This window comes from Oryzias latipes, chromosome 12 (genome assembly GCF_002234675.1).
Source record: "Oryzias latipes chromosome 12, ASM223467v1".
In the NCBI taxonomy this organism is placed as follows: Eukaryota; Metazoa; Chordata; class Actinopteri; order Beloniformes; family Adrianichthyidae; genus Oryzias; species Oryzias latipes.
Window position 1 is genome coordinate 17081794 of NC_019870.2, and position 26354 is coordinate 17108147.

The following is a 26354-nucleotide window of genomic DNA, read 5'->3' on the forward strand; positions in this document are numbered from 1 at the left end:
TTGTCAGTTTATAATTTGAATAACTCGCGCTACAGCAACAAGATCATGAAAACAAAAATTGGATTGGCAGGAACATCTTAATAAAAGGTAGTAGAGTAAAAATGGTTATTATGACAAATAGAATGTGTAAAAGCTGTGTATTTCTCAACAGAAATCTATGGGGTTTTGGCTTTTTGGAAAAAGCAGGTACTTCCTGTTTGGAATGCGAGGGTTGCTCAGTTCTCATTTACCAATGAAAATTGTGTTTTGTTTTTGTTTTTTTAACAAGTTCTTGTTGCATTTTTCTCATGGAGGAAATGTGTAAAGAAAAGACGGGGAGAGCACGTACACAGATGGATGATGGGAAGAAGGGAAGGTTTACTCAGTCCAGTTCTCATTTACTGTCAGTGGCATTGGCATTCACTAAATTACCGAATATAGACCGCAATGCATTGCATTTTAACTATTTGTATAATTTATTTTTTCTTCAAATTTTTACTTTGGAAAAAAGGTGACATCATTTTTGACATTTAAAAAAATTGTTAAGTGGTGAGCACTCTTCTAATTGGATTAAATTGCACTATGAAGTCAGGGTTAGCGAGTAGTGAGGGAATTTGGACATAAAAACTGGGACCTAATGCCTCTCTGTGTGACACTCAGCATTAGAGGATGGATTGGGGAGTGAAACCTCCAAATAGTTCCAGAGTGCAGCTGTGACTGCAGATCACTTTTCCCCCAGGTCAAAGGCAGACAAACACATTCCACACACCCAGGTATGTGACATTTAATGAGACTTTAACTTTAACTAAAAGTATAGTGCAGTATAAATGTTTTTATTTATATCACGAAGTTGTTTAAGTTCTAGAATCTGCATAAATGAAAGTCATTATTGTACCTCTTGCAACACAGCAGGAACTTACGTGCTTGAAGATTGCAGTCTTTTTGATCTTGTTTTGTTATGCATGCTTGACAGATTATAAGGTTTCTTATGAGCTGCTTAGTTTTTGAGGCCAAAAACAAACAGAAAAAGTTTTGATGCTGGTAAATCTTCTCTGTTTAGAAAAGTAAAAGTTTAAAAGTAAATATCACAAATATTGGGGTAGACAGCCCATTATTGGTTTCTTTGCCTGCAGGACACTGCTTTGGTTTCTCATTTACATTTTAGTCGGAATTAACAGCATTTTTATTTTTTGCAAAGTCTGGTGAATGAACATAACAAATCAAACCATGACAAATGTAACAGCGGTTGAATAAAAAACAGCAAATAAAAAATAAAATATACTTTAAAATAAAGAAATATTTTGAGGGTAAAAAACTTGCAGATAGATGAATCAGTGTGGGAGCAAAAGTGTTGGTTTCCATAGACACCTACCCTTATGCTACATTCACAATGGGCTATGAAAGACTTGGTGTCATATAATTCCACCAGAGGACAAACCACAATTATTTATTTCTCCTTCATGATCAATATATTGTTGGTATTTCTGTGAATTAATAAAGATGCCAACCATACATCTCTACCAAATCTAAGTCCCTGATTGGTGTACGTTCAACCTAGTTTAAAGGGCCTATATCATGCTTTTCTTAAGCCTTTCAGAATAAAAGATATCCATTCATACGATAATATATTAGCTTTGAAACCACAAAGGAACTATTTTTAAAGTGAGTCATTTTCGCAGCTCTTTTCCCACCCAGAAGTAAGAAGACTCGTGTCCCTAAGGTGTGGGTTCTGGTCCCTGCCCTTGAGCGCTGGCCTTCTCCATAGTCCAACAGTGGGTGAGCCTGGTCGGGCCATATTTACAACACTCCTTTTGGACCCCCACTTCTCTTGGGCGTCCTCCTCCTGGGCAGGGGTGGCCGGCCCCTGCCTCGCTCTGTCCTGGAATAAAGTTTAGTATAAATGACTAAAGGGGTTTATTCAAAAATACACCTAGTGTGTTAGAAGATTCAAAACACCTGTTGTTAAAGTAAAATATGTCCAACACAGGAGGCCTGTGTTGGACTCGATCTATGAGACACCTGCTCTTGCTTGTGGTGGGTTCCACCCATTTCATGACATCAACCTAGAGACAGCCTTGCCTATGAAGTGCATATGACATAAAAGCATTTTGCCAACCACCACTACCTCCAGGGAGTGTCATGGTACCTCCGGGAGTCCTCTCCCCCCTCCCTTCTCTGCCTCTTCTCCGACTGATTGGACCCAGCTGCCGGCATTTCCCTCATCACCCCTGCAGTATTTAGGATGGCCTGATTCTAGTGTTCATCACCAGTTTGTTGCCTACCATGGTGAAGTACCTGGTCTCATGTGCACTTCGTTATCTTGTGATCCTCTCGTTTTTGCAGAATCTCATAACAAAGTTACCATTCGTGTCTGTAGGACCAACCTCATCCACCAAGTGCCGACCTGGGTTCATCTCAAGTTCCTGATCTGTCATACCATCCCGACGTCAAGACCTCCAGCCAAGCCCTTTCTCTACGCCACGCTCCGCCGCCTGCCCGCTTCATCCTCATTCGCCTCGCCACAAAGATCCCACAGCAAGCAAGAGGAATACTTACCATCTGGTTCTCTTCTCGTCTCACACTCCTCCAGTGTTTGTCTCCACGGATCTCCTCGCCTACATCCAAGAGCAATAAAACTCTTACTCTGCCAAATCCTTGTGCGTGATCTTTCCGGGTTTCAGCGTTTTGGTCTGTTCTTGTCATTGTCAGTCATGACAGGGAGAAGGTGGGTGTGCACCTGGGGGCGGTGCTGACTCTTGCTTGAAAGGGGTGGTGCCTCACTTATCTACGTCACAATGTGAGAACCCATTAGTTTTGATGGATTGGGAGGGGCTGGTGCTCAGAGCACAGGTTTTTAGAAGAATACTCAGAAATGTGTGAATGGATCCAAATCCCGCTTAAGAGTTTTTTTCCCTTTTTTTATGAGGAATTAACATTATAATGGACTAAAAAGCTCAAAACATTGATTTTGAGGCCCGTTAACTTTCAACGTAGATTTAATGGACGCACATTTTGTTGACTGAGTAAGCCAGAAATTTGCGTAGCGATCTGTGAACACGAGAGTTTTGAATGTGGAAGCCTAAAACATTCATTTATTCAGACTTATCAATGAAAGTGGTCACTGTAACGCACAATGGCGAGGACGGTGTCAACATAGCCTAAAATATCTGATTGCACAACAGCAATTTTTCAAATCACAGGTAAAAAAGTCAAATTTTTGGTAAATTTATTTAAATTAAACATTTTAGGCTTCTGGTATTTGTGCCTTGTACATTTTGTTTTACCTTTGGTGCAGGATTCATCTTGTCTGAGCGTAACATGATTTCTCCACACAAACTCACAACTGCAGTCTGCCTGTGAACTGTAATGTCTAAAAGTTCACTTCAAAATTAATTTATGGCAAATATAAGGTTCACTGCTCCACAATAAAGCAATTTCCTCCACTCCCTGTGTTACTTAAACCAGTTTTATATTAGAAGCTCCAAGCCATGACGGAGGCTACTTTTCCACCGTCCTGATGATAGATAACTTTGGTTATCCTTCTGGGGTATCTTCAAGAAAACTCTTTATCTTCTCTTAACTTCAAACAGTAACATTGCCATGGCTCTTGGCTTCAGAAGTGCTGCAGATCATAAGACTTTTCCTGGGAGTTTTTGTAGGTTGTCTTGCAGGTCTTTCAGTCTTAATGCGCATCAGTTGTTTATTTCCATCAGGAAATCTTGCTCTCTGTTCCTTGTAAGAAAGACGCCTACTTCCTATCCACTTTATTCCACTCTTTGAACTTCATCAGGTTCTCCTCCCTCTTCCTCTAGAGACGTCTTTGATGGTTTCCTCAGCCTGTCCTCTAGCGGCACTACAGGTACCACCTTCATTGCTCTAAATGGAAATGCTTTGTTAAACAAGTCACATAAACATCCAACCCAAATAATGTGTTAACACAAACATCAGTATTAACACAAACACACACTCTTTGAAAAAACACTAGAAAAAGAAAACTGTGCAATAATCCAGCCGTGACATTATGATGGTCTTTTCAACAAAATGCCAGGTCAGATTCATAAATATGTTTATTATCAAAAATAATAATAATTTTATCTTTCATAAAAATCAATACCCAATGTTTAATACCAAGAAATGAAACCGTAGCATAAAATATCAGTATTAAAACCTTTTCTTAACTAAGTTTTTTGTTATTGTACAGTATATATATATCAGCTCATGGCTTTATTCTTAACTTAATCTCTCACAATCAGTCTTACCAACCCTGCCTAAATATACAACAGAGAAAATCCAAAATGTTAAAGTCTATCACAACACTGCTAGTACAAGGTTTCTCCTTTTAATCTCAACAGAAAGTATGGCGATAACAAATACACTGGAGATGTGGACTCGGCACAGAGATTTGATGGCATTAATGTGATCGCTTTAAACAGCTGACTTACGGAAATGAGGCATATGATTTATTGATATAGCTTACAAGTTTGTTTTTGGGTCAAAAGAGGGATATCTGACAGAATCCCTGCTTTGTTCCCAAGGGAACCCATTGAAGAAGCTGTTTGATGCTGGTGCTGTTTCTAAGAGAAAGCAAACCTCTGATTTAGTTGCACTCAACTGTTGTTGTAAAGTTTTAAAGCATTCTCTTTATTTTTTTTTTAGGAAATATCATTTTGATGTACAGTGGTGGACAAAATTGTTGGTACCCCTCAGTTAAAGAAAGAAAGTCCACAATGCTCACTGAAATGACTTGAATAGATCAAAAGTAACAATTAATTAGAATTTATTGAAAATGAAACAATCAAAATCAGCCATTACGTTTGAGTTTTTGATTAAAAGAATTATTTGAAAAAAAAAAACTAATGAAATAGGGCTGGACAAAAATGATTGTACCCATAACTTAATATTTTGTTACACAACCTTTGGAGGCCATCACTGCAATTAAACGGTTTCTGTATTTGTCAATGAGCCTTCTGCACCTGTCCACAGGTATTTTGGCCCACTCCTTATGAGCAAACTGCTCCAGTTGTCTCAGGTTTGACGGGTGTCTTCTCCAAATGGCATGTTTCAGCTCCTTCCACAGATGTTCAATGGGATTCAGATCTGGGCTCATAGAAGGCCACTTCAGAATAGTCCAACGCTTTTCTCTTAGCCATTCTTGGGGGTTTTTGGCTGTGTACATTTTTATCCAGAATGCCTTGATAATCTTCAGATTTCATTTTACCTTGCATAACTTCAAGACAGCCTGTGCCAGATGCAGCAAATCAGCCCCAAACCAGAACTGAGCCTCCTCCATGTTTCACAGTAGGGACAGTGTTCTTTTTGTTGTAAGCTTCATTTTTGAGTCTACGAACATAGAGCTGATGTGCCTTACCAAAAAGCTCCAGTTTTGTCTCATCTGTCCAAAGGATATTTTCCCAGAATGCATTTTTGCAAATTCCAGTCTGGCTTTTTTATGATTTCCTTTCAACAGTGGTGTCCTCCTTGGTCGTCTCCAATGATGTCCACTCTGGCTCAAACAACGACGAATGGTGCGATTTGACACTGATGTACCTTGATCTAGGAGTTCGCCTTTAATGTCTCTGGAGGTTGTTCTGGGCTCTTTGGAAACAGTTGGAACTATCCTTCTCCTCAATTTGACATCAATTTTCCTCTTCCGGCCACGTCCAGGGAGGTTGGCTACTGTCCCGTGGGTCTTAGACTTCTGAATAATATGTGCCACTGTTGTCACAGGAACGTCAAGCTGCTTAGAGCTGGTTTTATAGCCTTTACCTTTACGATGATTTTGTTTCTAATGTCCTGGGACAATTCTGTCCTTGGCTTTCTGTTGTCCATGTTCAGTGTGGTACATACCTTTTCACCAAACAACCTTGACTATTTGACTCACTTTAAATAGGCAGACTGACTGATTATGGGTTTAAAAACAGCTGTGATTTCAATTAAAGGACATACCTGAGTTCACCTGAGCAATTAGTTCTCAGTCTTTTGCGGAGGACCCATCATTTTTGTCCAGCCCTATTTCATTTGTTTGTTTTTCTAAATAATTCTGTTAATCAAAAACTCTGGCTGATTTTGATCATTTAATTTTCAATACATTTTAATTTATTTTTACTTTTGAACATTTCAAGTCATTTCAGTGAGCATTGTGGACTTTCTTTCTTTAACTGAGGGGTACCAACAATTTTGTCCACCAATTTATTTTTTATTATCAATTACGCAACTTAGTTAAAAAGAGTTTATTTTAGCGGCAGTTGAAGTTTTTCCAAATAAGAAGTTTATTTTGACAGAGCTATTAGTTTACATTACTTCCTGTTAAAAATCTTCCAACCTCTTCTTGGCTCTTCCTGCAAGCATGACAGACCATTTGAGAGAGTTCTGAGCTTAACCATGGCAATTCACTATCAACTATCATCATAGAGGCAATGCTGTAAGTTTATCCAGTTGCATTTAAGAATGTTATGGAAATTTACTGGTGTGTGTTTTTGTTGTTAGATTGAGATAGTTTGGAGACGTTTTTATATTTAAAGTTATATTTTGGTCTCTAAAGAGATACCTACAAAAAGATAAAGCTTTATTGATAACTGCAGAAACATTTTGTGAAGTTAGGGACTGGATGTACTTTGTAATGTTTGTTGCAGTTTTCACCGAATGTTAATGAAAATTGTGGAAGTAAACGGTGAATCTTACGACGAATCTCTTCATTCAAAGCGGTTTAACTTGATGTTTAGTCAGCTGTTTGACCAGCGAGAACATTACAGCTGTTTACTTTTCGGCGTGCATCTTCAGTGAGTCAGCTTTTACTGATTCACACATTTGGTTTGAAAGAGATTTTTTACGCTGGATGCTCATCCTGACCCAACCCTGTATTTTATTCAGGACAACGGCACAAGGAGACCCGGCACAGGGAGACATGCTTGGGCCCCCTTCTGGCTACATAGTTAGCAAGATGAAGCTCATTGCTCTCCCTGGGAAGCGAATCCAAGTTTCCCATGCACTAGTCCACCACGCAACCACCTGAGCCATACAGCCCCTGTTTAGTTCAGCAGTACCTTTAATATTTGTAAAGCTATGTTCACGCCCCCCAGGGTAACCCATGTTACAGTGGCCACTTTCAATGAAAAGCCTATGTAAACATGTGTAAATAAGCGTTTCTGGGAGTCTGCGTTCAAAATGTTCACAAGTAGCTACACTCATTTTTGAAACCGTGTTTGGGCTCTACATACAACACACACAACCATTAAATACACATCCCAAGTCATACCAGGTCGAACTTTGACCAATCAATAATTAATATTTGCAATTTGTGCCCACGCGTAAATATATGGCATCAATTCTTTTATATTAGAGGTTGGTGATATTTGGTTATTGATCCGATACCAAGTAATTGCAGGGCCACTATTGCCGATATCGATACCAATGTTTGATTATAGAACATTTTTGAAAATACACACTTTTTTGTTCATTATAATAAAACACAGGACAGAGGCTGAACATGCATCAAATAAACAAAATGTATGTTCATAATAGCATACTATAATAAAAAGAAGGAAACAGTAACTAGTGCAACATTTTTAAAAAACTATTACAATGTCACAAAATAAAAAAATAAAGAAAAACAGCACCACAAACTTATTTTTTAAAAAACACACCACGCTCACATGAACTCAGTAAGTTAGTTTAAGCTCTTTACTGTGCTTAATACAGAAAAACTGCAATGAAAGTATCAATCTCATCGCGCTAGTATCAATACTTCACCTTGGTATTGATACTATCAATACTCAGATCAACCCGCCCACCCCTATTTAATTTAATGCAGTAGAGCTGTGAAATAAAAAGCCTGGAGTAAGATTTGCGAGATTTGAACCACTTCAACATGTCACACCAAGCTTCTTCCAACTGTAGGTGGTGGATCTGCGCTTGTAAACAGTAGAAAACGAAGAAGAAGCCCCTCCCTTCTTATCCAGTGCGAACACCGTGGGCTGAACGAGCAATCAGAGATGTGCGATTAGCGTGTTCTTGGACATAGCATAAAAGTTACGAAAGACAATAAACAAGCAATCCCTATGCAGGACGAAGCTGCACATCGCTCTTTTACGAGGCATCCTATATTTTTCTAACCTACAGCAGATGTACAGATTAAAAAGGTCAAAATGCATCTGATTAACATTACACCAACAAGATGCTCAATGGAAGGGATTTTTGGCAGCCTAATTCTATGCTCCAGCAAGGGCAATCGATATAATAGCTGCTGAGTTGAAAAGTCCCTGAAACCAGGCCAGAAAAATGCTCAGCATGGCCGAACTGCTCTCAGGTTTACATCCAGGAAATATGCACCTTGATTGATCGCCTGGAACGCCCCACTGCTTATGCTGCCAGCAAATACAAATATCAGAATATTGATTTGGCCGCCCTCGGTGAAAAGAGATTTCCTACTGAAGGACAGCTCTGCCCAGAGGATGCTGGACACTTCCTTTTGCTCTGCAGCTGCTAATTAAAGCGTCTTTAAAGATGCGTTCGTTACACAGCAAAACAGGAAGGGGCTCCAGCCCACACAGATGGATTAAGGCTGTGGAAACCGCCTTTGCTGACCTGCCTTGGAGCCTCCGACCTCCAGGGAATCTCCAGAATCGGATCCTGTGACTTGCTGGTCAACTTTATGTTGATTGTTGGCAGAATATGAAGAGTTATGCAAGTCTGCAAGACACAACAGCCAACCTGCAATCATCAGTTTTTCTCCACTCATCTCTTTTCACAGTTTAATATTTTACATGCCACTTTTATTTGTTACGACGGGGGGATGAAGGAAGCACCCAGGCGCAGAGAAGAGGAGGCAGGAAGTTGCAGGGGAACAGGAGCTTTTAATAACAAACAAAACAGCAAACCAAAATCACTGCTGAGCAGGCTAGAAAACTTGAAACGCGAAATGCTAAGCAAACTTGAAAGACTCGGAATGCTAGGCACACTGGAAACAGGACATTAACCTATGGAGCAGGACAGGAGGAATGGAAAGACAAGAGTTAAATACACACAGACAAACGAGACACAGGTGAACACAATTAGGACAGATGGGGACCAAAGTAAAACCCCAAACCAAGATACAAAACAGGAACCTTTCAAAATAAAACAGGAAGTGAACTAAAAACACAAACGCAAAGACACTACAACTGTCACATTATTACGTTTAGATGACAACAAGTATGGATTTAAAGTCACTTCAGATCAGTAGTAGAATAAATGTTTAACATTTAAAAAAGGACATCTACAGTACCTAAAATGTATGAAATTTTTTTAAAATGTTTTATGTGAACAAAAGTCTTATAGTGTAACATTGTACAATTGATTATCTAAATTTCACATTTATAGTAGTTTAAAACATTCCAACAGATAAAAGAAAATTAGCAGTAAGCTGGTTTTTAAAAAACGAGAAATCTTTTTTTGCTGTATTAATTCATATGCTAACATGTCCTTCATACATTTACAGATAAATAACTTTTGTATGGCAAATGTTTGTCAAAAAATCACGAAAAATAATTGTTCCTCTGGTTGCATAAAAACTACAAATTAAAAGGTTGCAGTAGTAATGAACAGTAATGAATAGTATTGCGTAAAAAAGTAAATAAAGCCATTTACTTTAAGCCCCACTCTGATTAAAATTGTGTTTTTGGTGTTGTTCACACGTTCTTGTGGAATTTTTCTGGGAAGACTTTTAGAATCATCAAAAGATGATTGGAATGACTTTTTAAAATAAAATATTTTACAGTGTAAGCAAGACTGACTGTCAAAAGCAGTTGAATGTGTGAAGGATCTTAGTTACTAAAACTATCCTTCAATGTTTAAAAATACAAGTTACCACTTCCATTTTTTTCTGTTTTTTTGATCATTTAACCATCAGGACACTTATGATTCAAAAACTGAAAGATTGCTTGATAGAAAAAAACATTTATTGCCAATTAATTCATATAAAAACAACCATTTTGAACTCTGTCTGATCTACTATCATATTGAAATTTAAATCCAATGTGGCTTTACGGGCAATTTCTACCTAATTATGCTTCTACTTCAAGCATTTTTTAAAGCAAGGTAATAGTTTACCTTTTAGTTGTGTGGTGAGGGGGAGTGAACATAATTGAGTTTTATGCTTGAATGATTTATATGGGACTATCTGACCAAGGGCTCTTAAAAAGCTGCAATGATCTCATTATTACAGCTTTAAAGGTCAATGGAGGCTGCGGATATCCAAATTTGTTAAATATCATTGTGGCCTGTGGTTATCAAAGTGCATTATTGTAGGTGTATTCACTGGGAAAGCTTAGTGACGGCTGCAAGCTATTAAAATCATTCTGTGACTCTTGTTTAAAATCCTCACAATATTTCATTAAATAATGAATAGCAATTGATTTAAAGAGAAACTACTGTAGATTTAATAAAGATAGTTCCTTTTTTTCTGCTTGTTTTCAAGCATAACCTTTGCAGGTAAGCCATTTCAAATGTGCATGGAGGCAATTCCAAATGTGCTTCAGCAGCAGACAAGAGCCGCAGTTTAAGTTTGGAGCTAAATATAGCAAATGTTGGGGAACATTTGCGTTCATCAGGAAGCTGATTCTCTCTGTGTGCAGCGCAGTGGCTAAAAGTGCTGCTTCACCGTGGCAATCACCGTGATGATTGTTTCCTGGAGGTCTCAGAGCTCTGCTGGGTTTGTGAACCCTTGTGAATCACTGACTACTTAAATAATTGTAAGACATTATTTTTCACTTGATGGCATTCAGTTTTTTTATATTAAATCTAAAATAAGTTGTACTCTTACATATGTATGTAAAGTGTCATTGTCCTCAATAATATGGCTCTGTAACTTAAAAAAAAAAACCTTTTTCTCGTTGTAAAGTCTCATGCTACGTTCACATTGGGCCTGTTATGCGGATTCAAAGAACGCAGGTTCTTGAACGCGCTTTTAGCATATGCTGTTTAAACTGGACTGTCGCTCCCCGATACTAGCGCATGTACTCAAAGTTTGTCATTCATACAAGGTGATAAAATACTGACGTAGCCACAGCTGCCCTACGACAAACTGACAATGGCGTGGCTGCCAGTACGTGCCAACGGCCCCTCTGACCAACACTGGGACGTTCATACACATTCACACACCAGTGAAGCAACTCTGGAGGCAGGGAGGGTGAAGTGTCTTGCCCAAGGACACAACAGTTGACTGCAGGGAGCAGGGATCGAACCTGCCGATCCTTCGATCCTCGGCTGACCTGCTCAACCACCTGAGCCATCGCTGCTTTAATTTAGGTTTATTAGTTTTAATTACATTTCCAGGAAGGAGACCAGTCAGCTAACGACTCTTTATGTCTGTATCAAGCAATACAGATTAAATAAAATCTTTTCAAAGGACTGGAAGTCCATTACTGTAAAACCAATACTGACTTTTTAGCTATATTTAGGTCAATTTTATTGTCCTCTGTGTTTACATAAACCATTAAGATCCAATGTAAAAGTCACTACAAATGGACATACAAACCTATTGTTTTTTTAAGTGGCTGTTACAGCTCAAAGAAAGACAGTTTTGCCCCGTTTTGACCGCTTTGCCCCGCTGGCTGAAGACCTCACCGCGGCGTCAGCGACCCGAGCGGGCTCACCGGGACCGACATCGGGCGGAACTCCTACCGTGGCATCCGGCTCTGCTGCTGGTCCCAGCCAGGCGACGACCCCCGCTTCCACCTCTACGGGTCCAACGGCGTCTGCTGCTTCGGGGCCCGCTTTGCTGGAGTCTGACCAACTCGCGCTTCTTCCTGGAGCCGCGGCACTGGCCCAGCCGCCCGGATCCTCCGCTGTTCCGCTGGCGCCCGGCACGAGAGGGAAACGCCGCCGTCTGCTGAAAGAGGCGGTGGCCCGACGCTCAGGCGAGCTTCCCCGTGGCTCGCGCGCCGCAACCTGCGTTTCACCGGCTTCAGGGGATCCACTCTCCACAAGAAAAACAGGTCTTCACGCTGGATTACTGTCTGCCCGGAAACACCGCTCTGGAGCTCCCAACTCTCCACCTGAGCCCCCTTCAGCGGAGGCCGCTGCCCATCACCCCTCTGGGAGACCCGGACCTGTGCAGCAGCCCGTGCTCATCGTGGGAGACTCCGTTGTCCGGCATGTCCGGGTCAGAAGGTGCCACACACACTCACTCTCTGGAGCGGTCGTCAATGACATTAAAAACTCTGCTCACCAACTTTCTGTCAAACACCCCTCTGCGAAGACTTTCATCATACATGCAGGCACCAACAACATGAAACTGCAGCAATCAGAGACTCTGAAAATGGACTTCATCCATCTGATTCATACCATCCAACAGTTAAACATAAACTGCATCATATCTGGACCACTACCTGCACCCCATTATGGAGACATCATGTTCTCACGCGTCCGTCAGCTTCACATTTGGTTAAAAACATACTGTCATTCCATAAGCATTCCATACGTTGATAACTTCACAACTTTTTACAATAGACCATACCTCTTCAAATCAGACGGTTTACACCCCAACTATAGTGGTTCCCGTCTTCTCAGCATGAACATTGATTTCACCCTCCGTTCTTTAAAAACCATTCCCAGCTGACGGTTGAACCAGGACACCCACACCCCTGACTCATCATTCTCTGCCATACAGCATCACATACCAGTCCGCATCACCAATAGACATTCAAATCATTTGCATTCATATCCACGTGCCTCGCATGTTACATGTCTCCGGCCAATTCACACATCAGTCACAAAACCCATGACATGCACACATCAGATTTTACCCACAACCATGAAGATGGCTCTTTTAAATGTCAGATCACTTTTAAATAAGTCTTTTATCATTAATGATCTGATTTTAGACCATGATTTAACCTGTTTGTTTTTAACTGAAACCTGGCTTGGCACTGATGCACCAGCTATTCTCACTGAGGCTTCTCCACCTAATTTTAACTTTTTATTTTCAATCAGGGGAAGAAAGAAAGGTGGAGGTACAGCATCGATTGCTCTTAAAACAATATCATCTGAAAATGTTTTAATTAGTAAATATTGTTCATTTGAGCATCATGCTTTTCTTTTTGGAGACCCACCTGTTCTAACTGTCACAGTATACAGACCACCAACCCCTCCTTCCTGTTTTATCGAGGAATTTTCTGAATTTTTATCATCTCTTCATATTAGGTACAATAGGATTTTAATTACTGGTGATTTTAATTTGCATGTTGATAATTATGATGATATCTATGCCTGTGAGTTTTTAAATCTTCTAAACAGCATGGATTTTCAGCAGCATGTCACACAGCCAACTCACAACAGAGGACACACCCTGGACCTTGTCATTACCTATGGTCTGTCCACTGGGGTGTCCTCTGTTGTTGACATGGCCATATCAGACCATTATTGTGTGTTTTTTACTGTCACCAGTGAAATCCAGCAGGAAGCCTCAGTGGGAACTGTGAGGAAACGGTATTTAACTCCTGAAGTGGCTGCAAGTTTTATTGATGTTTTTAAGCAAACTCCTGCTCAGATTTTACCTGCACCCTGTGATTTTATTGTTGATCATTTTAATAACAGACTTCAGTCTTCCATAGATGCAGTGGCTCCACTCAAAACAAAAACATTAAAAGCCACTCCTAAAATGCCATGGAAGACTGACGACATTAAGGGTCTGAAGCAGAACTGCAGGAGAGCAGAGAGGAAATACCGGAAGACGAATTTAATCATTCATAAAGACATTTTAAAACAACAACTCAAAATCTACAATAACTCAGTTAAACGGGCCAGAACCTCTTATTTTTCAAAAATCATTTCAGAAAATAAAAACAACCCCAAATTTCTTTTTAAAACAATTGATATTTTAATAAATAAAGACTTCAACAAGTCCTCCATGCCATCATCTAATGCTGCATGTGAGGACTTTGCAGACCACTTCATGGGTAAAATCAATGCTATAAGATCAAACATTTCATCTATGCAAAACACTGATCTTAACAGACCTCCAGCATTGTTTTTACCAGAAGAAACACTGGGGAGTTTTGTCCTGGTTGATGCGGAGATGCTTGGTCGAGTTTTATCCCAAGTAAACACTACAACCTGCCTTTTAGATCCCATTCCCACTTCACTTTTTAAAACATTTTATGGATTCTTTGAGTCAGAGCTTTTAAACATAGTTAACTGCTCTCTTCAGACGGGGGTCTTCCCCTCTGCCTGTAAGACGGCGGTGGTGAGGCCCCTTCTGAAGAAGAGTCAATTAGATCCAAAAAATCTGGATAACTATAGACCCGTATCCAACTTACCATTTTTAAGTAAAATAATAGAAAAAAGTGTCGCTACTCAACTGCATGAGTTTTTAAATGCCCAAAAAATTTTAGAAAAATATCAGTCTGGTTTTAGGAAAAGCCATAGTACAGAGACGGCTCTTTTAAAGATCGTTAATGATCTTAGATTAAACTATGACTCACAGAAACTTTCTGTTCTGGTGCTACTGGATCTTAGTGCCGCTTTTGATACGGTAGATCACCAGATTTTATTAGACAGACTTAGCAGTTTAGTCGGCCTCTCTGGAAATGTTCTTAAGTGGTTTTACTCTTACCTGACAGATCGACACTTTTATGTAAGTATGGATACGTGCTCTTCAGGAATCCATGAAATAAGTTGTGGGGTTCCCCAAGGGTCGATTTTAGGGCCAACACTGTTTAATTTATATATGTTGCCTCTTGGGGATGTCATCAGGAGACACGGCGCTGACTTTCACAGCTATGCTGATGATACACAGCTTTACGTCGCCGTGTCTCCTGATGACCTTGAACCTGTTAACACTCTTTTAAACTGCATTTTAGATATAAAGTTGTGGATGGCAGAAAACTTCTTACAGCTCAACCAGGACAAAACTGAAGTTTTAATCATCGGTTCTGAAGACAAGAGAGAGATGATTTTACCACATCTTCATAATTTTAAACCTTCTCCATGTGTGAGAAACCTGGGCGTACTTTTTGACTCTGAGCTAAATTTTATCCCACACATTAAAAATGTCGTTAAGACAGGATTTTATCATCTCAAAAACATTGCCAGAGTCCGTCCGTTCCTCTCTCTTGCCAGCACAGAGGTGCTAATGCATGCTTTTATTTTCAGTCGTTTAGATTATTGTAATGCCCTGCTCTCTGGTTTACCCAAAAAGTCTATTTCAAATCTACAACTATTCCAGAACTCAGCGGCATGAGTTCTGACGAGGACCAGAGGGCGGGAACACATTACACCGATTTTAAAGTCGCTGCATTGGCTCCCTGTGCGTTTCAGGATTGATTTTAAAATTCTTTTAATGGTTTATAAATGTTTTTATGGTCTTGGGCCTTCTTATTTGAATGATATTCTTTTAAAATATGACCCCTCGCGGACCCTGAGGTCCTCCGGTGCTGGCCTCTTAGTTGTTCCTAAAGTGAGGACCAAAACTTATGGTGAGGCTTCGTTCTGCCATTACGGTCCTCGCCTGTGGAACAGCCTGCCGGAGGGCCTCAGGGCCGCAGACAGGGCTCCAGACTAACTTTTTTCACTAGGAGCACAGTGGCCCCTAACTGAAAATTTTAGGGGCGCAACCAGAAAATTTAGGGGCGCATACCGTAAATCAACATTCTAACCCAATTTACTAATTTCCACTGTATTACTAATAAATACTTTAATAATAGATGCAGAAATTACAATGTGCTGTTTCAGATTCAGTGTCACATTTTATTCTGCACTTTTGAAGATTCAACAAGAAGGTAAACTGACAACACCATCGCTGTCATGACAGTACAAATAAGTAAAGAAAACGGATGGAAATTTATCTTTGTGACACCAAATAGGTGCAGCCAAGATGCACAACAAGCGTGTTTGAGATCACCCAGGTGGACTCAACGCTGCGCAGATCACCTGGTGTGTGACATATATTTTTGTTTTTGCTCCAACATTAACTGTCAATCATCACAAAAATATCGCGAGAAAGGGGTGGGAGCAAGGGGCAAACCTACCCGGACACAGCTGGAAACTGAACTGACTGAAAGCTGCCCTACAGACTACAAAACAATGCATTATGGGACGTGTGTCCTGATGGTTTTTGTAGTTGAGTGATTAATTAAAATAATTTAAAATACCAATTCATTAAAAAAGGCTACATAAACTACAAAACATTAAAATAATCATAAAATATATAATAACACAGATCATACTAAGGGGGAGAGGAATATTAAATCTAAATTGAATGTTAAGGACAACTCCAATTTCCTGTTCTCCTTCAGTCTTGCTGCAGATTCGCCTTCATCTCACAGCCGCAGCCCCCCCCCCCCCCCCCCCCCCGGCCTGCTGTCCCCAACGATCCATCTCAAGCACGTCTATCGTTGCATTTTCCCCACGTATTTTCAGTGTGTCTAAAACTAATGTTGTTTTTACTCGAGCGTGTTTAAAGTTCAAGCCCCGTTAGCTGTCACGCATGTAGGTGTGGGACATTTATTCTCCTCAGCTGACCCGACTCCCGCGGGACGGGGGCGGTCGGTGTGCTGCCGTAACCCGTAAGATGCGCCGCCGTAACCGTAGCCAAAACCTAAACCTTCCTCCGGGTCTGTGTGACCCAGAGAAAAGTTCAGCACGGACTGCATGTATTTAGAAAATTACGAGCGAATAGATACGTTCTAGAAAGGAAAGTAAAGAACTCCTTAATGTGGTCCGGGGAGGGAGGGGGCTGTCAGGTTTCCTGCTTGCAAAACCCTGTCATTGCCACGCCCCCAAGAGTCATATACCCCACTGTGATTGGTTGGTCAGCTCTAGGCCCCGCCCCCTCCACGCATTTTAGCCACTCACAGTGGCTTTCCCTATTCTTCTCACACGCAGTGGCCGCCTCACAGACAGGTATCACGCGAGAGTGTACGTGCTCGCGTTTCATGAGTATGTGCGCGAGTGTGTGTGTCTGCCTGCGTGCGTGTGCGCTTGCGTCTCATTGATTATTTCATTGATCATTGACGTGCCCCTTCCAAGTTTAATGTCTAAAAAAATACGGAGGGTGGGGGAGGCAAATTTACTGGTCGCACATGTGCGACTGGATGTAAAATTTAGTCGCACACTCTCAAATTTTGGTCGCAAAATGCGACCAATTGCTCGCAGTCTGGAGCCCTGGCCGCAGAGACAGTAGAGGTTTTTAAGAAGAGGCTCAAGACCCACCTTTTTAATTTAGCTTTTAGTTGATTTTAACTGCTAATTTATTCTATTAGTTTTATTATAGGCTATATTCTATACTATATTTCATTTCATTTTATGCATCTTATTCTCAGTTTTTTTTTTTATATTTATTTATTTTATTTTTTTATTTATTTATTATTATTTTGTTTTTTAATAAATCTTATAATTTTAGTATCTTATTGTGATTTTAGCCCCAGTGTTTCTTGTGGGAGTCTTTTCTGCCAGGGTTGCCGGCTTGCCCGGTTGCTGTTGTTGCAGTTCTTGCCCTTGCTGGGGCGGCTGGGGTTTAATTTTGCAGCCTCACGGCTGTGAAGTGGACCCTGGTGTTGTGCCGGTCTGGGTTGGCGCTGTGGCGATGCTCCCGTGGCCGGGCTGGCTCCTGGTATGAAGAGATTCCCAAATGCCGTTTCCTCACAGCAGAGCCAAGCCTTGTTAGCCTTGTTTGTTTGCTTGCTTGCTTGCTTTTTTATTTATTTATTCATTTATTTATTTATTTATTTATTTATTTATTTATTTATTTATTTTAACTTGCATTGGTAGTCAACATTCATTGTCGTGGGTCATGTGCTTTCATGGAGGGGAGTGGGAAGGGTGTAGGGTGGGTTGGGTTTTTACTGTAATGTTGTGTGTTTTTTGTTTTTAATGTTAAAGCGCTTCGAGCTGCATGAAATGACGATTTATCGTATTTCGGGCAGATACTCGCTGCAGTGTTTTACAGGTAAATACTCTAGGGCGGTTCAGTTAATTAACTCACCTGCTCAGCGTCCTATTTAAGCCAGGTGCGCAGTTGTTCATTCTTTCTTACCTTCAGCGCTCATTCTTCGCCCCGCCCTCCTCCCCGGCTTCCACCTGTGGGCTCCGTAAAGGGGGGTTTTGTTACCCGAAAAGTTTTATGGAAATTCTATGGAATTTTATGGAAGTTTTATGGAATTGAACGGAGCCTTATGCCAAACGAAAATATGTGAATGCCAACTTAAAGAATGTGGAAAAATGTCAAATAAATATTTCTTACTGCAAGAGTAGTCTGACTGAAATGCATGATAAGCGCTATTTTATAAATAAAGTTTGATTTGATTTGATTTGAGTTATCCCATATAAAGTTAAAGACTAATCACAGTGCACATTTGTTATTTGTTTTTTCTTTTCCACAGAAAAGCTATTTTTGTTCTGAAGTGCAGTTTGCAACTTGCTTCCAAAAATTAGAGCAACAAATTGTTTTTCTGTGAGGTCCGATTCTCACAGAGAAAAAAAAAGAGCTTTGACCTTACACAGAAACAAAAGGTTACACAAAACAAGTAGTCCTACAGACTGAATCACAATATGTCCTTTCAAAGTGTGTATTTTATATTATAACTTTATATTTTGCCCATGCAGCTTTCTTGAAGTGGAATGCCATTTTTTTCTAAACACTTGGAAGAATAACTCCTCAAAGAAACGTTTTGGTGGCCTGTTATTGCTGCACACATTGAGACTGTGCTGCTCTTCATATCAGCATTAAGCACAGACATACCAATGCACTGAAAGCTCCATTCTTCTCTCAAATCTTAGCTAAAAGGAAGAAAGACTGTTTCAGAGAGATTTATTTTTATGTAAAGCTTTAGTTACAAATGTTTAAAAAAATACTGGAACCACCTCTGTTAATTTAACCTTTTTAGCTTTTTTTAATCTGAGATTTTTTTTAACTATGTAACCTGTAAGGCTTTACACCTTTAAAATTGGTTTATTTTAAATACAAGTTTTAAAGCTCAACTTTGTCACAATATAATTGGCAAATAATCCGGTTTTCTCTAAAACAAATTAAATAAATAACGAAATAACTGATTTGAATTTTTTTCTTCAGTAACATCACCTTTCCCTCCTTCAAAACAACAGCAGATGTGTCTGCACAAGGATATTCAAAGAAACTGATAAAAGATGCCCAACAGAAAAAAAGAATGTTAAAACAAAAGGTGCATTCATTCTAAATTGAAAGAATGGGTCAATTTAGCTGTTTATGAATTTCTTTACTTTATCGCATTTTGGATGATGTTTTCAAACTGAAAAAACTACATGTTCAAGATGCTCAAGGTCACTCAGTTCAAGAATGACAGACGGAGAAGTCAGAGCAGGTCTACTTGTCCAGCAGGAAAAATAAATAATTTGTAGTTTTTATTACTTTATTAGTAGAATATGTGGAACAGCCGCATTTATGTTGTATTTTAAACCAACCACAGGTGTATGAGGATCCACTTGTACTCAGGTACTCAGATAATAGACACAGACTTTACATTTCCGCTATAAATCACAGATTATAGTAAAAAGTCTATTCTCTGACAAACGTTATATTTCCTTTGTGAATTTTCCTTTAAAAGGTAAAATGATAGACTAACTTACCGTGTCAGCTCTTTGCTCTGGAGATGATTTCCTTGTGGTATTTTGAACTTTTTTAGCCAGTCAACCTGTCATTTTCACGCTTTGCTTACCTTTAGATTTTAAACTTTTACTTTTCTTTGCAATCTTCTCAACGTTTGGAAGAAAGAGGAAAGATTGCTGGTTGGAGAGCATTTGTGCAAAAGTAACTTTTTGAAAGATTTTCCCACAGCTGGGTTTGTCACTATAACATTGTGTATTATGTTAATATTATACTAAAATATCTGTTTTTATTATAATATTTTAAGAACGTTTTTTTTCTGTTAAATGTTTTTTTGTCAAGAACAAAAAAATGGTTGTTATCAAGTCTTCATGTCTTGAGAGGTCTTCAACATTTCAAATAAAACTTTAACCTTGTATAAATATACCCCCCCACACACACACAATTTTTACCTTATTTTACAGGATGCAACAGTTTAAAAAGGGAATAACATGAACATGTATTTATAAACTCATAAATCTGCAGGTTTTGAGATCCATTCTTCTTTAAAACTGCAGTTGATATCATCACAGCCCCCATCTCTTGCCTGCTCCAGCTTTCCCAACAACCGTTGGTGTTTCTACATGACTGGAAACATGCAGCTTCCTCTTTATAAAGGAGATCATTGGATTTGATAATAATAATTATAATTTATTAGATTTTTCTGTGATTTTTCAGACGCTCAAAGTGCTATGTGTATCGATTATTCATTCACTCGTCATTCATACCTGGTGATGTTAAACTACTGATGTAGCCACTAGCTGCCATGGGGCTGACTGACAGAGGCGTGGCTCCCAGTATGTGCCAACGGCCCCTCTGACCATCACCGGGAAATTCTATGGAATTACATATCTGCCAAAAATTGAAAGGGCGTAAAGACAACTAAGCGGGTGTATTTAGAAACTGAGTGAGTGAACCTTCTAACCAAGCGACCCCGTATTTTACAACTGAACGGCTGAAATCCTAACTGAGCAGGGATCCTCCTCGGTCAATTCTCCTTTGCGCCCTCACCTGGATTTACGCTCAGTGTTAAGGGGGCGTATTGGTCACTTGGGGGGTGGTATTCAGGGGTGTGTTTGTCACTTAGGGGCAGGAACCTTTCTGGTTGATCTGATTGGCTAAAATTTGCATGTCAAGCAGCGGGGCGGGACTTTCAGCAGGGCTTAAATAGAAATGGAACGGTGGCTGTAACGTGGATTAAAAGCATTAAAACAGTAACAAATGCAGTGAATTTCACATGAGAAAAACTTACAGCACAAAAAAACCCGCTGCACTTTCTTACCTTGGTTTTGGGTTCTTCGTTAATGTTTTAATCCCCGTTACATCCGCCGTTTTTTCTATGAATGCCTCTAACAGGGGGGGGACAAGTTTGACACAAAGAGCCAACATTTCTAACTGTGATAGTCAAAGAGCCACACCACACACTGACCTGCCAAACACACACACAATTAAAGCCATGTTATTTCCCATAACCCCCTCCTCTCCTTACAATACAACAGCACTGGATTAAACGGCGCCGATTGAGTTTTGAGTGTTTTTTCTGTGTTTAACGTTAACACACATACCGGTGAAACGTGCACGCTGGTGTGTGTTAAAAAAGGCAGCGAGCGCAAAACTGAGTTGGTTGTGATTTATTTTTTCAGTCATCAATCATCATTTAAAATCCATCAAAGTCCTCATCTTCTGTATCTGATACAGCTGGACTACATCTCTATCAAACACGCCGGCTTCCCTTTCCTCATCGTCAGAGTCTGTCTCTTTGCTATGCGGCTCCAAAGAACAATGAAAGCAGACGCTTCAGGCCAAGTTTAAGTCCTGCAGTCCCACAGTGTGGCGTAACTTGCCGGCGCTGCGTCCCGGTAAGGGGGGAGGATGGACAGCTTTTCACGGTCATCTGCTGGAAGTTGCAGCGCTGAGCCTCGAGTCGATTTTCCAACACAGGCCTTTCCTTTTCCACGGAAACTCAGCTGCTGCTGTGTCTTTTTGTCTTGTCGGAGTTGGTTTGCCAGCGTCCTCACTTGCGAACCATGGATTCATCATTTTAAACTCTCTGGCAGGTTCGAAAGATCTTCACAGATTCGGACTTCCTGCTTCAATAACTCTTCTGATCAACGTTCAAATGTGTCAGCAAGTATCTCAATCCTTTTGTATTAACACAGAGAGTGAACCACAAATGCATTTCTGAAGAAAAAAGATCGTTTTTTTTTTTTTTGCCTTTTAATCAGAATTGTTTACTTCAAGCTGTGAATGTAGACATGCAGCAGCCGGCTGTCAAGGGACTATGGAGTTAATTCAGTCTCAATAAACAGAAATGCACACAACCGGTTTTAAAAATGCACACGCTCCGATTCACAAATGTCATTTTATGCAAACGTGAAAAATAAATTCGGAAATACACACCCTGTGTTTCACAAACACACAGATTGTGTTTCACACATGCACACTAAATGTTTTACAAATGCACAATGAGTGTTTCTCACAAATGTGCACATTGTTTTTCACAAAAACATTTTAGAAATTCACAATAAATGTATCAGAAATGCACAGTAAGTGCTTCACAAACATGATTTTTAGGTACACATGTGATGTGAACTCACAGATCATTCGAATTGCAGACTGTGCATTCAAAATCCCGTTCTCGTTTGTGAATCTCCCCGTGTGTGTGAGAGATTTTTCTACGGTGAATATTGAGACTCATCTGACGGAGCGGGTCAACTAATGTCACCATTGGCTAGTGAATCTGTCAATCAAACTCATCGGCAAAGCAGGCGGGTTCGCTTTTAGCCAATCGAATGGCCCCTTACACTCCTCACTTTCAAAGTGACGAGGGAGGGAGCTGTTCAGCACAGCAGTTGAAAGGACGCGGGCGGCAAACATGGCGGAGAGGTCTTCAGAACGGGATCAGTCTCAGCCCGTAAGTAATGCACTTATTTGATCATTCCCTCGTTGTACGTCCTGTAATGTTATTGAATACTAAGTTGAAGCGTTCTCCTTTGCCAAGTGACATGTGTGAATGCTTTATGAACACTGCAGCCGAGTCGTTTGCAGAGTACCCCCACCGCAAATGAGCTTAGCTTTGTTTTGCTTAGCCTGTGCAAGTTGTGTCTGCCTGTGAGTGTGAGTGAAGTTCAAGCCGGTGTCGGTTCAAAAAAGAAATTCTACTTATTGGCATCATACATAAGAACATTACATTTTAAACTGATGTGTACCGTATTGCCGATGCATTTGTAATTATGTGTTTGAGACATGATTTTCATGTTATTGTCAGGGTGAGAGGAGATCACGGAGGAGAAAATGTGGGCATAGCCGAGTTAATGCTCACAGTACGTACAACTGACACAAACGGCTTCATTGTGGGAAAAGTGTACACACAATCAACGGTGAGTTGAACCTAGTTTTAGAAGCTTTAATATATACACAGGGCTCCAGACTGCGTCCATTTGGTCGCATTTTGCGACCAAAATTTGAGAGTGTGCGACTGAATTTTACACCCAGTCGCACATGTGCTACCAGTAAATTTGCCTCCTCCACCCTCCGTATTTTTTATACATTAAACATGAAAGGAGCACGTCAATGATCGATGAAATGAGAGATGAAATCATCAATGAGACGCGAGCGCACACGCACGCAGGCAGACACACACACTCGCGCGAATACTCATGAGACTGGAGCACACGCGAGCGCACACTCGCGTTTCATTGAGTGATGCCTGAGGCGGCCAATGCGTTTGAGAAGAATAGGGAAAGTCACTGCAAGTGGCTAAAATATGTGGAGGGGCGGGGCCCAGAGATAATCGAGCGCGCGTTAACGTCCGTGGGAAGGAAACGGAGACAAATATCATCACAACTTGATATGTGCGTCTGAGCTATGAGCAAGCGAACTATTGATTCGTTCTTCCGACCTGCAGCTAGTGTACCAGTGACAGAGTGTACAGCAGGGGCCTCAAACTCGCATGAAATCGAAGCTGCAGCGAGACTGAAAGAGACCAGGAATTAGTTGTCCTTAACATTCAATTTCGTTTTAATATGCCTCTCCCCCTAAGTATGAGCTGTGATATTACATCTTTTATAATTATTTTAATGTTTTGTAATGGATGTAGCCTTTTTTTAATCAGTTGGTATTTTAAATTATTTTAATTGATCAGTGAACTACAAAAAACCCATCAGGACGCATGTCCCATAATGCATTGTTTTTTAGTCTGTAGGGCAGCTTTTAGTCAGTTCAATACTAAATTTCCAGCTGCGTTCGCTCTGATTGGTGTCTTGCTCTCACCCCTTTCTCGTGATATTTTTGTTTTGATTGACAGGTGATGTTGGAGCAAAAACAAAAATATATGTCACACACCAGGTGATCTGTGCAGTGTTGCGTCCCTCTGGGTGATCTCAAACACGCTTATTGTGCATCTTGGCTGAACCTATTTGGTGTCACCAACATGAATTTCCATCCTCTAATATTTACATACATTTAAGTATTGTTTGAAACTGTGAAATTACGAAAGGTTACTACGGTAATCACTTGTTACTAAAAACTTTTTTTTATTCTAAATGTATGGTATTTTTTTTACTATTTTTACTTAGTTGTACTGTCGTGACAGCGATGGTGCTGTCAGTTTACCTTCATGTTGCATCTTCAAAAGTGCAGAATAAAATATGACACTGAATTAGAAACAGCACATTGTAATTTCTGCATCTGTTGTTAAAGTATTTATTTGTAATACAGTGGAAATTAGTAGATTTGGTTAGAATGTTGATTTGCGGTATGCGCCCCTAAATTTTCTGGTTGTGCCCCTAAAATTTTCAGTTAGGGGCCACTATGCTCCTAGTGAAAAAAGTTAGTCTGGAGCCCTGATACATAAAAGTGAATGATGTATTAAAAATAAATCTGACAATATAATATTTCTTTTTGCTTTTTTCCAAATACAGGATTGAGCTCCTCTGGTGTGATGTCTTCGTGAGTGTTACTGGTTTATATTACAACATCCTGCACCCTCCTGAGGACCAAGACTTGCTCAATATCAGTCACATCACGTATTCTGCTGCCATTACATTTTTCTACCACGCATTCAGGCCAGTTTGGATGTCTTTAGTGACGCGTGGGACAGCCATCCAATCAGGACGGAGCAAAGCATGACACCAAATCAGCTGTGGCAGTTGGGCTTGACCCAGAACCCTGTTTCTGATCCCCGGGTAAATGCTTTATTTAATCTCACTGTACTGGACAACTGATTTGTGTGCAGTTTGACTAAAGTGGAAAGTATCAAGAAGAGTATCATGAAATCATAATGACTACAGTGAATTTTCATCGAAAATGAATGAAAAAGATTATTGTTGTGTGGTGCAAACAATTTCCCTAAATTGTTTGTTTGTAGTAAGAATAGCACATCTGCAAGTTCAAAATGCATCACAATGCATGGCATTATGAGCCATCAGATGTACTAATGTCACTACTTTGTTAAGGTTCACTTATTTGCAAATTATAAACAGTTATGGAGATATGAGGTCTGCCTGCAAGCAACAATATAAGTTATTATTAGTCGGTCACTGTTCCTACATAATCTAAAACACAAAAAAAACAGTGCTGTTCATAAACAGTATCTTTTTTTTTTTTTTGTCAGGGTATGCTGGTTCCAGAGATTGAATGGGAGGAGAGTGGATCCATGACTGAACCTCATCCTGGGATCAATGTCCTGGTATGGGACAGTCCTCTTTTGGGTCCACAAATGTTGGAACTGCAAGACGACATCAATCCATTGTGGAATTCAGACCGTTTGGGAGTTGACCTACATCTTTACTGTCCAGTGTGTTTAGAACTTAATTTAGGCGACATAATTACATACAGAAGAAGAGAGACTGAGCGGGGCAAGACAGAGTTCAAATCAATACTGCTGTATTGTTCAAGGGACTTCATTGTATGTAAGGAAGTTATGAAAATTAGTTCCAGTTTAAATAAAATTAAAATCAGTAGAGATCCCACCTTTGCTTAAATTTTGATGTTTTAATCTGTCCATGTTTTCACTGAATTTTACCCTGCAATAAAGGGTGAATGTTTGCACTTTGTTGTTCTATGACCATCTTTTGTTGTGTAGTATTTAACCAGCTATAAAACCCAGAGAGATGAGGATCTTTTTTGCAAGGGTGACCTGGCCAAGAGGTTAGAAGCAGAAATACTGTACAATATAAAATCAATGACATTTGAGTTATTAAAAAAATAAAATTAAGGTCAAGCAAAGTGACTTCGGGCTGAGCAGGGGATGTGTATTGGGTATCTGTGATTGACAGTGAGATGAACTTGAGGTAATGTAGTCCCACTGCGTGGTACGGAGCAAAGTGATGCCAGTTTCTCCACAAAACCTGTGGAAGTTGAAGATTTTTCTCCTCCACCTTCATATGATCAAAACCGTGTCTGAGTGTTGAAATGATGCTAGCATGAAAGCTAAGAGAATAACGTACAAACAATCCCGAGTGAAACATTCATTTTAAATCTCATGACCAGTACAGAGTTCGATGGATTCAATGTCAACTGCATTCAACCACTGTTGCCTTGCTTCCAGGTCCACTGAAAAGTTGCACAAGCCAGTAATTTTTGACAACCGAAGGCAATAAACCGACAAGCCATGCTAAGGCTAACACGCTAACGACCGACTGGTACAGAATCAAATATGGGCGGGGCTTTTGCCACCCGCAGAAAGCGTAGAGAAAGTGTAAGGGGCCATACGATTGGCTAAAAGCGAACCCGCCTGCTTTCCCGATGAGTTTGATTGACAGATTCACTAGCCAATGGT